The sequence below is a fragment of the Doryrhamphus excisus genome, linkage group LG2 (genome assembly GCF_037039965.1).
Source record: "Doryrhamphus excisus strain RoL-2023G ecotype Guam linkage group LG2, RoL_Dexc_Guam_v1.1, whole genome shotgun sequence".
In the NCBI taxonomy this organism is placed as follows: Eukaryota; Metazoa; Chordata; class Actinopteri; order Syngnathiformes; family Syngnathidae; genus Doryrhamphus; species Doryrhamphus excisus.
Window position 1 is genome coordinate 16,457,895 of NC_136358.1, and position 17,583 is coordinate 16,475,477.

Sequence of the window (17,583 nt, forward strand, 5' to 3'; positions counted from 1 at the left end):
GTGGTTGCAAATGGACTTTAAAGTAAACGTCCGTGGAAGGATGCTAAGCGATAGCGGATCCATGTTTAAAAGATTAATGTGTCGTCTTACATTCTCGAAATAATGTTAAAGAACCCCTTTTGGAGTCACGTGAGCGTCAATGGTATCATAGTAAAAGTAATAGTAATGAACTACACGTCACTGATACGTGAACTATCCCTTTAAGAAGACCCATTGAAATTGTTAATGTAGTATTCTATATCAGTCACCAGGTGGCAGTAATTGTTTTATTTACTTTTTTACTGACTTTTATTACACGGACAGGCACAATATTGATAACATGATGATAATAATAAAAATAATAATTTTTATTATGGCTGTGTGTGTGGCTGTAATCCAATCCAAGCTGAAGCTCAAATCTGAACCCTGACATCACTTCCTGTCCTCCGCACAGAACACATTTACTGCGATACACATCAGCACAAGTTTTATTTAAGTCTTAAGTGGATTAATTTCTTTGATTATATTTACTATATTGGGTAATAGGAGTATAAAGATGACTATATGAGGGCTCTAGTAATGTTAAAAGTTGTATTTTGAAGACTGTAAACAGTTTTTTTATTTTATTATATTTACGGAAATATTCAATTTCCAATTAAGGAACCCTACTTTGTGGAAATTCACTCATCACAGCCATGTCTGCAGCCAGTTAACCGCGGTAAATGAGGGACTCTTCTTAAAGTGGATTAATTTCTTTGATTATACTTACTATATTGGGTAGTAGGAGTATAAAGATGACTATATGAGGGGTCTAGTAATGTTAAAAGTTGTATTTTGAAGACTGTAAACAGTTTTTTTATTTTATTATACTTACGGAAATATTCAATTTCCAATTAAGGAACCCTACTTTGTGGAAATCCACTTATCACAGCCATGTCTGCAGCCAGTTAACCGCGGTAAATGAGGGATTCCTCTACACTTATCATTAATGTTTTTTTTATATATATTTTTAATGTGTCTGCTACTAATTACAAATACATAAATAACACACTGCAAAGAAAATCCATATAAGAAGCGTCCTGGCTATCAGTGACTGTAGTTGTATTCATTTTTATTTTCATTATAAAAGGCTAAAAAAACTGGTCTCCATTTGTTCCCATGAGATAAGCTGCCATCATAATATATTAATAGACCTTAACGTTCACACATACTGTACATACGCCCGCACATGCAAACAACAAAAAAAGAAAACAATCAGAGGGAACAAAGTCTATCTGGCATTTAAGGACGCTAATTTATTCCAGTTACCCGTGCGCTTTAATTATTATCACTACCCTTTTTTTTTTAAACAGTCAGTATATGGCTGTAGCTGTCAAAAACAAGACACAACAATTTGAAAAACAAACACTGTCTTCTCCCTCTGTTGTGTAAAAGGCCTTTAATCAGGCCCTGGTGTATTTGTCTTATTATGTGATAGGGAAAACATGGCTTCCAAATGTGTTCTGTTGTTGCACGGCCTCGCTAAACAATTCCCGGGGAGGGGAGAATTGATAGGGACTTTCATAATTAAGCAAATTAATGAGTTTGTTCGGCGAGCAACGCAAACGCTTTGTAGGATGCCGGCTCTTTATCTCCTCTGAGGAAAGTTGTTGGCAGGGTTACGCATGCATGTCTACAAGTGCTGTTTTCATGCCGATTTGAAGCAAATAATATCATAATAATATCATATTTTGTTAATGCCCTGTAGCGCCATGACAGCAGGCTATTAATGAGCCGCCATTTTTTGTCGCTTTGCTTGCACTGGGCTTCATTTATTCCTGCGGGTTTTGAGATGTGAGGTGCCACAGTGCAGGTCCCTGGAGACAGTAGACTGCATGCTTGATCATCCTTTAATGGCATTTCTGCTATTTTACGCATGCATGAGTGCCATTACGTGCTTTTAAATCGCACTTTTAGGGCGCAGGAGACAATTGTTTTGGCTGTGTTGTCATTTTCACTGTATAGTGTAGTGCCTACCCTGTATTATATTCATTTCTACAGTATTGTGTAATGTTTCTGCCAAATCTGTTCCTCCCCCACTGTCAGCAGCACTCGTGCAGCCCCAGATGACGCTATACAACCACCCGTTAGCAATTATTGGTAAATAATATTAACAATACTAAGGTGTATTCATTTCTACAGTATTGTCCCTCAAAGCCGCCGTACATGTTGGAATTCATCGTTACTTTTATGAATCACAGCACACTGTTGGCACCACTCGTGCAGCCCCATATGACGCTATACAACCGCCCGTTAGCAATTATTGGTAAATAATATTGACAATACTAAGACGTATTCATTTCTACAGTATTGTCCCTCCATGCCACCGTACATGTTGGAATTCATCGTTCTTTTTATGAGTCACAGCCCCCTGTCGGCAGCACTTGTGCAGCTCCAGATGATGCTATACCACCACCCGTTAGCAATTATTGGTAAATAATATTGACAATACTAAGGTGTATTCATTTCTACAGTATTGTCCCTCAATGCCGCCGTACATGTTGGAATTCATCGTTCCTTTTATGAGTCACAGCCCACTGTTGGCAGCACTCGTGCAGCCCCAGATGACGCTATACCACCACCCCTTACAAATTATTGGTAAATAATATTGACAATACTAAGATGTATTCATTTCTACAGTATTGTCCCTCAATGCCACCGTATATGTTTCTTTCCTTCAATAAACCATTTCTCCCCAATGGCGGCAGCACTCGTGCAGCCCCTGACTTTAATGTCTATCAGTATTCATTTTTGTAGCCCCTTTAGAAGCATCTCAATGCGACAGGACTGTATCTGTTCAAGTTCTTCTCTTTCCTTCAATAAACAATTTCTCCCCACTGGCGGCAGCACTCGTGCAGCTCCTGACTATAACTCCATCAGTATTCATTTTTGTAGTCCTTTTAGAAGCATCTCAATGCGACAGGACTGTATCTGTTCAAGTTATTCTCTTTCCTTCAATAAACAACTTCTCTCCACTGCCGGCAGCACTCGTGCAGCCCCTGACTATAATGTCCATCAGTATTAATTTTTGTAGTCTGTTTAGAAGCATCTCAATGTGACAGGACTGTATCTGTTCAAGTTCTTCTGTTTCCTTCAATAAACCCTTTCTCCCCACTGGCGGCAGCACTCGTGCAGCCCCAGACCATGATATATTATAAACCATCAGTATTAATTTCTGTAGTGCCTTTAGAAGCGTCTCAATGCAACAGGACTGTATATGTTCAAGTTCTCTTTCCTTCAATACACCATTTCTCCCCACTGGTGGCAGCACTCATGCTGTTTTAGTGGTTTCCAACACCATTTACCAGTTATCTTGCTACTCACCTGTGTTGCTAGGTATTCAGACAATAATGGCTGTGTGCTAACTCATTTTTAGTACATTTACACTGCTTCCCAAAGTACATTCAGTACATTTCTATAATGTTGTTCCTATAATGTTGTATAATGTTGAAGATGTGTGTGTGTGCGGGGGGCGTACTTGTGTGAGATACTGTACATTAGTGGAAAGAGATACCATGGCCCATGTCTTTCTTGGTTCGGACAACCCCGCCCCCTCTTTTGGCAATAAATATCCCGTCACGAGGATGGCAATGCTCCTTCATGGGACACTGCATGTTTATTAGAGGCAGGAGAAGTTTAAGAGAAATGCTAACAGTGTTCATTAATGGGCCGCATCCGCGTTTGATGAGCCGTGGCACCTCCTAGACACCGGGAGTTTTTTAGGTGGTGGTGGTGGTGTGGGGGGGGTGTGTGATATGTGATGGCCTTAACGGCCGCTGGTAAACGGACAGTAATTGTGTCCAAATTGTACGGCGAGAAGGCCTTTCAAGGACTGACAGTGACGGAGCAATTATGGCAAGCCAAGCGAGCTACAGCAAATTAGCCCCCCCCCCCCCACATCTTTCTCCCAGAGCCTGTTCAGTAGTCTGTTGTAAGCAGGGATAAGGAAGGCGGTGGGTGACGTAAGGGGGCGTGTCCGGTGCTCAGCGACTTTATCTGCGAAGGTCATCAGTCAGCGTCGGCTGTCGGGGGATGGATCACAGACGTTTGGAGCGCGACTGACTTTGGTAATTACATTCGACTGCAGAGTGGGAGATGTCTTCTTTTGTGGCCCCACAATGGCTGCATTATTTATAATTAACTGCAATCACCTCACTCGCATCGGAGGTTTTGGTCCGTAAAAAAAAAAAAAATGTATTCTTTAAGGCGCCGCCATTGTTTATTATGCAAACCTGCAGGATGGAGGAAAGAACAACGTATTGGCTGCATGTGCAAACTTTCCGTGGAACAAATGGGTTTTATGAAGATCACAGCGGGCCAGGATCAATAGACGTGGTGATCCGAGATGTCAATCCATACATGCAAACACATTCTAATTGATTTTCTCCTCCTATTGATTCCTCTCCGCTAGCTCGAGAACAATATTTGTGTTTGATGATGGCAGTCAGACGCTGATTAGTCCTCGCTGCAAATGAGCTTTGCCAACTTTGATTTTTTTAATGACAATAAATATTAAAGTCAGCCACCGAGAGCCCGGATCTGAAGGAGCGTGAATTACACAGCGCTATGTGATAATCAGCTGATGAATTATGTAAACAATTAGGAGCCTAAGCCACGCTAAAGTCGTTACACGGTGTTCATTTTCACCTGCAGAGCACATATATGAATAAAGAACATGTGCGCATGCTTTTGCATGCTTGCATGCCAGAGTCCAAATATATCAATCTTGTGTCTGCCATTAATGTCACTCTCAGCTCATCATTTCCAAAATTCTGCTAAATAATAGATAGCTTTTGGCCATAAATGTTAATGCAGGACTGCATGGAATTTCATCATGCCTTAGTTCACCTCTCAATATTTAGAGAGCCTTCCATGCAAATCTTCCCACCAAAAAAAAAATATATAAAAAAATCTTACACAGTCTTCTAACTTTTGCAAACTTTCCTTTTAGTGGGGAAACCAAACATGGCCTCCTCAAGGTTCAAAACAGTCGATTATTGATTCACGCCTTAAAAGCAACGTGGGAGCAAATGCGTCTGAAAGAACACGCAAAGCAGCGTCTTGATGCACGCATTTCCCTAAAAAAGTCACCTTAGATCTTTCAAGATCAACATCAAGTCATCCCATCGTCGTATTCAGTCACTTTGGCTTGACGTGCTGTACTCGGGAAAACCACAACCACTCTAAAAAGTACTTTGAAAAAACTATAAAATTTAATTATGGTATTAAATAACTAATTCCCTACCAAAGACATATTTATATGTTTTTTTCTTTTCACCTTTTTTATGCAAGGGACAAAAAAAAGTGATGATACAACTGCACAATAAAAGAGCTCATGTTTGGTGCAGTTTTAATCCGTAAACACGGCCACCAGGTGGCAGAAGTGCATTTTATAAGACCTCGACATGCATCCTTCCCATGTAAAAGAGCGCTCCACAGGAAGCCAAAAAGCACAGATTTGTATAGCGGATTATTTTGATGTAAAACAACCATTTTTTGGCATTTTTTTTACTCAGAACTGATATTTTCCTGCAACTTACCTAAGTTCCTTACCACTGCTGGTTACTAAAGAATTGAAAAAAAGAGTCTGATCTTTTGGCATATACCATGTTTATATATTCCTAGTATGCAGTATTCTGTGTGCCTTGAAAAATGAGTGGGTGCTGAGAGGGATGTCTGGGATTAAATGAGTTAATGCCCACCCCCTGCACAGATGGTGTTAATATTCAAATATAACAAGGATTAGAATTGGGGGAAAAAATGTGATATGCACCTTTATCCAGATTTGCACCAAATTCCAACAAACCTATATGTTTATAGTTATCAAATAACTCGACACAATTCTATTTTGTAATGCATTGAGTCGCTAAAAAATATTCTATAAATGTCTAAATATTTGACTGAGAAATTAAGTATGTTTAAGGATCTGTACCTTTATCCAAATTTGCACTGAATTCCATCAAAAGTACTGTTATATGTTTATGTATCATGTTTAATGGCATGTTTAATGCATAATCTTACAAATAAACATGTCATGGTCATATAAAATATAAAATAACCTGACCTCTCCCTTGTCTAACCCTTACAGAATATGTGTTAAAAAAGTACTAAGAGAAATGAAAGTCTGCACCAAATCCCCCCCCCCACACACACACACACAATGTTTCCTGTGTTTTTGCAAATTGTCACATAGACAGCCGTGACTATCTTGACACCCTCCAATAAAGAGTCTCTGTGTCCTTGGTGGTCACTCGCACTCGTTATCGTTAGCTGGATTAGGCAATGGAGACCTCACCTATTGATTTGCGTTTAACCCGCTAACGATCCCCTTGAAAACACCCACTCGGAGTTTGCCTCAGGACATAAATGTTGATTTCTCCGGGCCCGGGGAAGGCATCTCGGCTGCGGCATTACATATTAACAACGTCTCCGGCAATGTTCTTAAAAACATGATGAGTACACTGAAGCTGGCGGATGAATTATTGACACTGTCCTCCACGCAACCCGATCTTAAAAGTGTTCCCATGCCTTCTCATATGAAGAAAAATATGTTTTTTTCTGATACTTTAGAGGGCGTATCTTACTTGTCAACATGGTGGCTGTGTGGATTAGCAGCAGAGTGGCAGTCATGGCTTGTGTGGAGTGTTAGCATATAGCAGTAACACAAGAATCCAGGTTAATATTGCCGTTTTTTATTTTGAAGATTATTTTGCACTGAGCAGGAAGTCACTAGTTGTGTTGTGAATGTGAGTGTGAATGGTTGTTTGTCTATATGTGCCTTGAAATTGTGTGTAACCCGCCTCTCGCCCGAAGACAGCTGGGATTGGATCCAGCACTCTCGCGACCCTTGTGAGGATAAGCGGTAGAAAATTAATGAATGAATGAATTATTTTGCACTGAGCAGGAAGTCATTAGTTGTGTTGTGAATGTGAGTGTGAATGGTTGTTTGTCTATGTATGGCTGGCTGGCGACCAGTCCAGGGTGTACCCCGCATCTCGCCCGAAGACAGCTGGGTAAGGCTCCAGCTTCCTTGCAACCCTCGTGAGGATAAGCGGTAGAAAATTAATGAATGAATTATTTTGCACTGAGCAGGAAGTCATTAGTTGTGAATGTGAGTGTGAATGGTTGTTTGTCTATATGTGCCCTGCGATTGTGTGTACCCCACCTCTCGCCCGAAGACAGCTGGGATAGGCTCCAGCACCCCCGCGACCCTTGTGAGGATAAGCAGTAGAAAATGAATGAATTAATTATTTTGCACTGAGCAGGAAGTCATTAGTTGTGAATGTGAATGTTAGTGTGAATGGTTGTTTGTCTATATGTTCCCTGCGATTGTGTGTACCCCACCTCTCGCCCGAAGACAGCTGGGATAGGCTCCAGCACCCCCGCAACCCTCGTGCGGATAAGCGGTAAAAAATGAATGAATGAATTATTTTGCACTGAACAGGAAGTCATTAGTTATGTTGTGAATGTGAGTGTGAATAGTTATTTGTCTATATGTGCCCTGCGATTGGCTGGTCACCAGTCCGGGGTGTACCCCGCCTCTCGCCCGGGGTCAGCTGGGATGGTGTCCCGCATATTATACCCCTTGACCCTCGTGAGGATTAAGGGAGAAAATGCCCAGAAAGGGTTGCCTCTGTGCTAATAGCACACTTGAAATAGTCGCGTTTCAACCTAGCAGACGGCATTTTGGGTTGAATTATTCGAGTAATATTCTGCGGAAAGCGCTTTGCTGCACAGTCAGTGTGAACACGAAGCAAACCGCACCAAAGCGTACACCTCCCTGCTCCTTTCAGTCCCAAGCGGCACCGCTTTGTTTATTAGCAGTGCTCCTCTTGTTTATTCATAAGCCATTGTTTTCAAAGCAGCTATTTTGAGGGCTGCCATATTTGTCAGCTGAGCGTCACCTCCAGAGACTCCCATCCTGACAAGGACATTTTTTTTTCCACCCTCCCGCCATCCTCTCTAACTAAATACGCACGCCAACTCTCTCTCTTTTTTTTTTTTTCATCTTTCAACTTTCCTGACACCTCGACCAATGGGAGTTGGGCGTGTGTGCCCGGCGGGTTGTCAGGAGAGACAGCCAATAAGCAATCAAAGTGGCAACTGAGACAAAGAAGCCCTGCCTCTTCCTGAGGTGCCGCGCAGGCCAACGCAGAGGACTTGCATGTATAATTAAGTAAGAGACAGAGGAAGCCGGGGCCACTTAATCTTCCCTCTAATGGTGATCCCAGCTCCATCACCGGGAGCCCTCTTGAGGGGGGGGGGGGCGTACCCCAAAGACCCACTCTCCGGGTCAGCGCCGTCCCCCAGTTGTCATTGGCAAATCCTTTTTTATCGGCCCGGAAGAGCTATTTCCCCCGGACGGCTGGCATTGATCCATTCATCATGGCTTTGTTCCTTTAAGAAGCGCCAGGGCACGCCGCGGGTCCGCCGGATAAGCTATTTATCATCTGGGGGTGGAGAAAAATAGCAGAGAAATGAAGAGATGCATATTTCACACACAATAGCGTGAAATATGACACGTTTTCACGTTTGTAAAGCTTGAGGTTATTTCCCACATGATTAACAAGTTACATTGTACTCGCGTTTCAACGTGTCACGTGTTTACACTTGCACAATTCAACATGTCGGAAAAGAGTAGGAAGAAGCAGAGCTTATTTAATCCTACCCCTTATCCATGTCACAGCAATTACTCTTCACTTCCTGTGTTTAACATGTCCACTCATTACCATTTTCTAATAGGGACAGAAGCGGAGAAAGAGAGTGTGATGGTCGAGTTAATTGGGTTTGCAGACAGCTTATTCCTTATTCGCAGGCATGGAACAGTATGGAATTTGAATTTATACTTTTCCAAATCCGGGAAATGGAAACTTGTGCTTTCCACCACTGTTCTTTAAAACATAAAATGACAAATAAAAAGCCTCCAACCCTTTGTATCACCTAGCTGTAATCTGATGTGGTAGTCATTCAATAATAATAAATGAATCGGTATAATAATAATAATAATAATGAAAACAGGATTATTGATATCAGACACTGGTATTGAAATATAATAATAAATCCCGAAACTGCACAGTGGTCGAGTGGTTACCGCCAGGCCACACAGCTAGGAGACCCGAGTTTGATTCCACCCTCAGACATCTCAGGTTAATTGGTGACTCCAAATTGTCCATAGGTATGAATGTGAGTGTGAATGGTTGTTTGTCTATATGTGCCCTGTGATTGGCTGGCCACCAGTCCAGGGTGTACCTGTCTGAAACAGCTGGGATAGGCTCCAGCACCCCTTGCAACTCTCATGATGATAAGCGGTGGAAAATGAATGAATGAATATTGCTCAGATGGGTGGGCTAGCTAGTTAGCTTCCAATCTATTTACTATGGAGGGTGGAACAAGGGCAAAACATACCACTTCCACACTGCTTGAGAGGAGAACTTTTCACTCTATCGTGTCAGACATGCCATGGCTGACTCCATACATTGTGATGGTAATCTACATATACTTTTGTCTTTCAATATTTTTGACAAATAACACGGCATAGTCAACCACGAAATAGCGTTTATGGCATTTATTCACTCATTTTTTAAAAATCGCCTGTTAATCGTCATGCAACCCTTGTGAGGATAAGCGGTAGAAAATGAATGAATGAATATTGCTCAGATTTGCGATTCTGGGAATAGAGGGTGGGTTAGCTAGTTAGCTTCCTATCTATTTACTACATTCTAATCTTAAAGAAGGGTTTAAAACGGAGGGCGGAACAAGGACAAAACATACCCCACCTCTTGTCTGAAACAGCTGGGATAGGCTCCAGCACCCCTTGCAACTCTCGTGATGATAAGCGGTAGAAAATGAATGAATGAATATTGCTCAGATGGGTGGGCTAGCTAGTTAGCTTCCAATCTATTTACTATGGAGGGTGGAACAAGGGCAAAACATACCACTTCCACACTGCTTGAGAGGAGAACTTTTCGCGTTTTTTCGCCTTTTCTGATCGCGTCAGACATGTGATGGTAATCTACTATATATACTTTTATCTTTCAATGTTTTTGACTAATAACACAGCATAGTCAACCACGAAATAGCGTTTATAGCATTTATTCACTCATTTTGAAAAAATCGCCTGTACAGTTTAATCGTCATGCCGAAGAAGCTTTATTTGTGCTCCAACACTAGCAGGATGTAATTGGTTTCAGTTTGTCGTGGTTTGTATCAGCATAGGTGACAGTTCAACTTCCTGTCCACCTCCGAGTCCTCTTTACCGGAAGGTCAGCAAGTATCCGCCTGCATGTATTTATGAGTGCCTCTCATCATGCCGTTTTATTACAGCACAGATGCACACGCAGGATGCTGATTTGCTCCCCGCAGACACGGCAAAGCAAAGTTTAATTCCCATGTCTCCTTTTTGACACCACTAAAGGCAGCATAATGGGCCCTATTACAGGCTACCTGCATCATGCCTAATTCATCGCGGGCCGTTATCCGTCCACATCTCCTTATTCAGCAGCCTCCTCGTCATTCAAAGCGGTTAACACAGGGGACCCCTCCCAAGTACACCGAGGTCTCTTATGTAGACACTAGTGACCCCTGGCTAGCTGGGGACAGGGGTTCGGATTTGGAAGTGGTCTGGTGGTTATCTGTCTAATACAGACTTTTATATGGTCCCCTTGCTGACGCTAATGGGATGTTACATTGCTTTAAAATGATTTAATGGCTCCCAGGTTGGGGCCCCTAATGGCCCTCTTTATACGCCGATGTGTATTATGAATGGCAGTATTGTGAAGTGGCTCCTGTCGCATACTGTATCAGATGGAGCTTCGGTGAGGTGGCGGTAAGCATCTATATGCATTGAGCGGCCATGTTTTTCCACCAGTGCAATGTATAGAGTAGGTACCGTTAGTCAAATAATAGAAATTAAGTAATAAAAATTTACTTACCTGTACAAAGCACTGTATGAGTTGCTGGCATCAGCATCGTTCAGTCATAAATAGAGACGCCTGCCAAATTGCTGTTACTACCAAACCGACACAGATAACGTTCTGCTTCTCAAGACCGATATGGTCGTGATTACCGATCACTTTAAACCAGGGGTCTCAAACTCAATTTACCTGGGGGCCACTGGAGCTAGGGTCTGGGCGAGGCTGGGCCGAATCAGGTTTTCAAAAAAAAAAAAAACATTTATTAAAAACAGAAAAATATACAAACTTTTTGAGTGCTTTGGTTCCGATTTTCTACAATAAAAGCTCTGATAAAACATTCCATTGTTCTCAAATATCTTAATTTTTATTTTTCTGCACAAAATAAGATGAAAAATAAATAAACAAATCAAGAATAAAGAAAATCAATCAATCAGTAATAAATAAATAAATATAATAATAATAATAATAAAACGGCAAATAATAAATACTTAAGAAACCACATATAGTTGGTGGGTAGACAAATTATTTTTTTCAGATTAAAATGAACAAAGCATTATTAGAGCCCTGTAGACATGACAAAACACGACTATAGTCACATTTATACTTTTTTTATTTACAACATATTGTGCAACTGCAGGGTCTTGAGACACACGCTAACTCGCAAACTAGGGGGCCTAAACTAGCGTCCTGCCGGCCACATTTGGCCCGCGGGCCGCGTGTTAGAGACCCGTGCTTTAAACTGTAGTTCATGCACACCTGGAGGTAAGAAGCGCTGGAACAAATTTGTATATGACCAACTGTACCTGTTGGTTTATCTTATTCAAATATCATGACATTACTACTACTCCTTTACTACTGTCAGGAGAACCAGAGTATAGAGGGGAGGCAGCCACCTGCTGTGGCCCAGCAAGGTGCACTGTATTCGGGCACACGCCCCAAACAGCCGGTGTGCTACCACAGAGGTCTCTGGCGAAATGTTAGCATGGTGCTGGTGTTTCAGGTGGCTCATCAGGTTTTTTTCCTCTCATAACTCAATATTTATATTTATTATATATATTTTAACTGGGAAAATATTCCCATTTACAAATAAGGAATCTTAATTCAAGGAAATTCACTTATCACGGTCGAGTCTGGAACAAATTAACCGGGATTAGGGCTGAACGGTGTTCGAGTGGTTAGCGCACAGACCTCACAGCTAGGAGACCAGCGTTCAATTCCACCCTCGGCCATCTCTGTGTGGAGTTTGCATGTTCTCCCCGTGCATGCGTGGGTTTTCTCCGGGTACTCCGGTTTCCTCCCACATTCCAAAAACATGCTAGGTTATGAATGTGAGTGTGAATGGTTGTTTGTCTATATGTGCCCTGTGATTGGCTGGCGATCAGTCCAGGGTGTACCCCGCCTCTCCTCGAACACAGCTGGGATAGGCTCCAGCAACTGTGACCGTAAGCGGCAGAAAATGAATGAATGAATATATTTTATTATTTATATTTATTTAGTCTGCTATTTAGTGTATAACCTTATAAATAAATACATACATAAAGGTTTTTTCTGTAGACTTTTTCAAAATTTAAAAATCCATACAAAAATATCAACGTGGCCATCTGTTTTCTTTGATTTTTTGATTTTTTGATTTTTTTTCCCTCAGGGGAAAAAGTTTGGACACCCTGTGGTCTCACTTATGGATGATTCCTTCAAATGGCCTGGATGGTTCATGAGCCTCACCTTTCTGTAGCTTTGTGTGTGTGTGTGTGTGTGTGTGTGTGTATGTGTGTGTGTGTGTGTGAGCGAGAGAGCGAGAGCCTATGGAGGACTGACAGCTCTGGCAGTCATTACACGCTGGATTGAATGCTAGATTAGTCCAAAGTGGCTCAGGGTCAAGCGTCTGCCTGCTCCCTGTTGGCACTCGATGACTTTAATACCCGCTACTGTATTAGTCAATTACCTCAAAGGCTAGGCTGCCCTCTCGTTAGCGCCACGCTGCACTTTTCTTCTTTATCTTCTCAGCCATCAACTCTCTTTTTTTTTTTTTGCACTGCGGCTCATCTGTCGCTGCATAGGTGATGCTGCGTTGCCATGGCGATGGGAATGCATTGGAAACAGGCATCTTCCGCACAAGTAAATTCGCACTGAAACCTTCCAATTAATCAATTAAATCTCCACACTTTCTTATCATCAGAACATCTGACGAGGGCTTGTGTTGTCTTTTGCCGGCCTCTCCAAAGTGTCCATCACGTCGTTTTTGCTCCTCCTATTAGCTCTGATGTGAAATGGCAGTCGTGCGATTGTGTCATGGAGGGTCCCCCTTTTCTCTCGGGTGACTGATGTGACCTTTCGCCGCACACTGACAATTACTGCCACGGAGAACCTGAATTATTAGCTTTCTCTGGTGACGGTAGGTGGCTAGGGGATCCTGGTAAAACGCTGTAATTACTTAGCTAAATTGCTGTAATATACTGCATATATATTGTTTGCCTTTATTTTTCTGCTGTCTGGGTGATATAAAAGGTTTTTGAAGAACCGAGTTGATTTTGAAAAGGAAAAAAAACTTATATATGTATATTATGTGTTGATATTATTACAAATATATTGTAAAAATAGATCATATATAATATAATATGGCATTAAAATGCATTTTGACCAACAAAACTGCCTTTGATTAAGCAGATTGCACAATATTATTGCTTCTTTGCAGACTTGCATGCACTCTCCATGTGCAACATTCCCATGTCCCTACAAGCAGTACAGGTCCGTTCTCTTCCCAGTATCACAGTGTAGCATCCCTCCCATCCAGTCCAAGGTAAACCAGTTGCAATTATTCTTCTGCTTAGCCGCTTGTATGGCGGCCCTGTCAGATCCCCCGGTTTGATTTCTGTATCGTTGCCTCTTTAGTGTCGTTAATTAAGCGGCTTTCAAGGGAGGGGGCATGAATGAGGGATCAGCGAGGGGTCTTCTCAGGTCACATGCTTTTTGGCGTCTGTGACATGTGGAGGAGAAAGAAAAAAAAAAAAAAAGATCGTCACCCCACTTTTTCCCCCCCTTACAGGAAAAATACACAGCAAAGTAAACACTCATTAAGAGACACTTCATGCAAAGATCCTGCCCTGATTTCCTACATGTTGGCTTAATGTTAAAAAGGTGTGCTAATGAGACGTTTATACAAGAGAATAGTGTTTTGAGTATAATTAATGCAGCTCAGCAGTAAACTAAAGCTTATATATGAATGGTTGCAGATCACTATAGTGTACCCCATTGGGCATCCAGATTAAATAAGAGTGTAGCTACTCTACTTAGCAAGGAAAAACAATGCCAAGAAAATAACAAAATCCAAAAATGAGATTGCGTTGTTTTGTTTTTGTTGATTGTCTTTCAATGATCAGCATTAATAGTACAGTCCAGTTACATGGACATACGTCAGTAATAAGCACTATGGAGTACAGTTTGTCATCCTTAAGACCGAGGCCGTCCAACTGTGAAGTAGGACAATTTGCACGCACCATAACGGACATTTACTCCGAGCTCTTTCTTTTAATTGTCCATGAACCGAGCCATTGTTCTACCAGATCAGGGTCTTCCGCAAATGTGCCTCAAACTGCTTCATTGTGGCAAGTCTCTTTCATTATTTCCAATAAAGAATGTGTTATTGGCATTTACATCATGCTGAGATGAATCTCTAAAGCCTTTTCTATAAATAGTCTTCTTCGAATCAGGCTTCAAAATGACGGAAGACGTCGTAATCTGTCTTTGTCTACTCATACTGTATGTTGGATCAGAATGCAGTTGAACTTTCAAACGCACAAGGAGCTAACCAATGCCACAAAGGTTCCCCGAGATGTGCTGCAAAGAGGCTATTTTACCGAAATGTTGTGATCGATCAACACAACCCTTTCTGTTGAAAAGATCTTGATAGGTTTCATGTCTGTATTTCCCCTTTAACTTAGCTTTTAAAAGATTTTCACTCAATTTCCTGTCTTGTTATCATCATTGGTTATTTTCACATTTGGATTCATCATCTGGAGTGCTTGCTTCAAACTCGATTCCTTCTATGACTCAACGAATCAACGAGTAACTCACTAAAATCACTTGTCCCAAAGTGCATGTGGAGAAAATCACCAAATTTCACCCATTGGTTAGTGAAACTCTGGTTTGTCAAGTACTCATGAGACAGTGAAGCTGGGGTCTTTGTCGAGCACCAGTAAGTCGGTAAAACCCGTGCCTTCATCGAGTACCAACGAGACAGTGAAATTCGGGTTTCTGTCGATTGAAAGTCATTGAAACATTAGTCTTTGTCAACCATCCACGAGTCAACAAACCTCAAGGCTTCGTTGACCACCCGTGAGTCATCGAAGTCGGTGAAACTGAGTCTTCATCGAGCACTGATGAGGCAGTGAAGCTGGGGTCTTTGTCGAGCACCAATGAGTCAGTAAAACCCATGCCTTCAACGAGTACCAATGAGATAGTGAAATTTGAGTTTCTGTCGATTGAACGTCACTGAAACCTGATTCTTTGTCAACCATCCACGAGTAAACAAACCTCAAGACTTAGTTGACCACTCGTGAGTCAGTCAAACTCGAGTCTTTTCGTCTATTGAAAGTCTTTGTCAACCATCTGTGAGTCAACAAACCTCAAGACTTAGTTGACCACTCGTGAGTCAGTCAAACTCGAGTCTTTCCGTCAATTGAAAGTCTTTGTCAACCACCCACAAGTCAACAAACCTCAAGACTTAGTTGACCACTCGTGAGTCAGTCAAACTCGAGTCTTTTCGTCGATTGAAAGTCTTTGTCAACCATCCGCGAGTCAACAAACCTCAAGGCTTCGTTGACCACAGGTGAGTCATCAAAGTCGGTGAAACTTGAGTCTCTGTCAATCACCCGTGAGTCAGTGAAAGCCGAGGCTTTATTGAGCACCCTTGAGCCAGTGAAACTCCAGTCTTATTGGAGTACCTGTTGGATCATTGAGACTCTCGTCTTCGCTGAGCACCAATGAGTCAGTCAAACTCAAGTCTTCATCGAGCACTGATAAGGCAGTGAAGCTGGGGTCTTTGTCGAGCACCAGTGAGTCAGTAAAACCCGTGCCTTCATCGAGTACCAACGAGACAGTAAAATTCGAGTTTCTGTCGATTGAAAGTCATTGAAACTTGAGTCATTGTCAACCACACACGAGTCAACAAACCTCAAAACTTCGTTGACCACTCGTGAGTCAGTCAAACTCGAGTCTTTCCGTCAATTGAAAGTCTTTGTCAACCACCCACAAGTCAACAAACCTCAAGACTTAGTTGACCACTCGTGAGTCAGTCAAACTCGAGTCTTTCCGTCAATTGAAAGTCTTTGTCAACCACCCACAAGTCAACAAACCTCAAGACTTAGTTGACCACTCGTGAGTCAGTCAAACTCGAGTCTTTTCGTCGATTGAAAGTCTTTGTCAACCATCCGCGAGTCAACAAACCTCAAGGCTTCGTTGACCACAGGTGAGTCATCAAAGTCGGTGAAACTTGAGTCTCTGTCAATCACCCGTGAGTCAGTGAAAGCCGAGGCTTTATTGAGCACCCTTGAGCCAGTGAAACTCCAGTCTTATTGGAGTACCTGTTGGACCATTGAGACTCTCGTCTTCGCTGAGCACCAATGAGTCAGTCAAACTCAAGTCTTCATCGAGCACTGATAAGGCAGTGAAGCTGGGGTCTTTGTCGAGCACCAGTGAGTCAGTAAAACCCGTGCCTTCATCGAGTACCAACGAGACAGTAAAATTCGAGTTTCTGTCGATTGAAAGTCATTGAAACTTGAGTCATTGTCAACCACACACGAGTCAACAAACCTCAAAACTTCGTTGACCACTCGTGAGTCAGTCAAACTCGAGTCTTTCCGTCAATTGAAAGTCTTTGTCAACCACCCACAAGTCAACAAACCTCAAGGCTTCGTTGACCACTCGTGAATCATCAAAGTCGGTGAAACTTGAGTGTCTGTCAATAACCCGTGAGTCAGTGAAAGCCGAGGCTTCGTTGAGCACCCTTGAGCCAGTGAAACTCTTATTGGAGTACCTGTTGGACCATTGAGACTCTCGTCTTCGCTGAGCACCAATGAGTCAGTCAAACTCAAGTCTTCATCGAGCACTGATGAGGCAGTGAAGCTGGGGTCTTTGTCGAGCACCACTGAGTCAGTAAAACTTCCAAATTCCAGTTTCTGTTGATTGAAGATCTTTGTCAACCACCCACGAGTCAACAAACCTCAAGGCTTTGTTGACCACTCGTGAGTCATCAAAGTCGGTGAAACTTGAGTCTCTGACAATCACCAGTGAGTCAGTAAAACTTGTGCCTTCATCGAGTACCAACGAGACAGTGAAATTCGGGTTTCTGTCGAAATGAAAGTCATTGAAACCTGGGTCTTTGTCAACCACCCACGAGTCAACAAACCTCAAGGCTTCATTGACCACTCGTGAGTCGGTCAAACTCGAGTCTTCATCGAGCACCAATGAATCATTGACACGCTCATCTTTGTCAAGTATGTTTGGACCGAGATCCATCTCTCAAGTGCTCCGTCCTCCTGTTTGGTCCTGGACTGCGTTCACACGGAACGAGAGTTGAGTGAATAACTGACTTTTCAGATATGTTGAATTGTATAAACATACAATGGACTTTAATGTAACTTTGTTAAGCATCTTC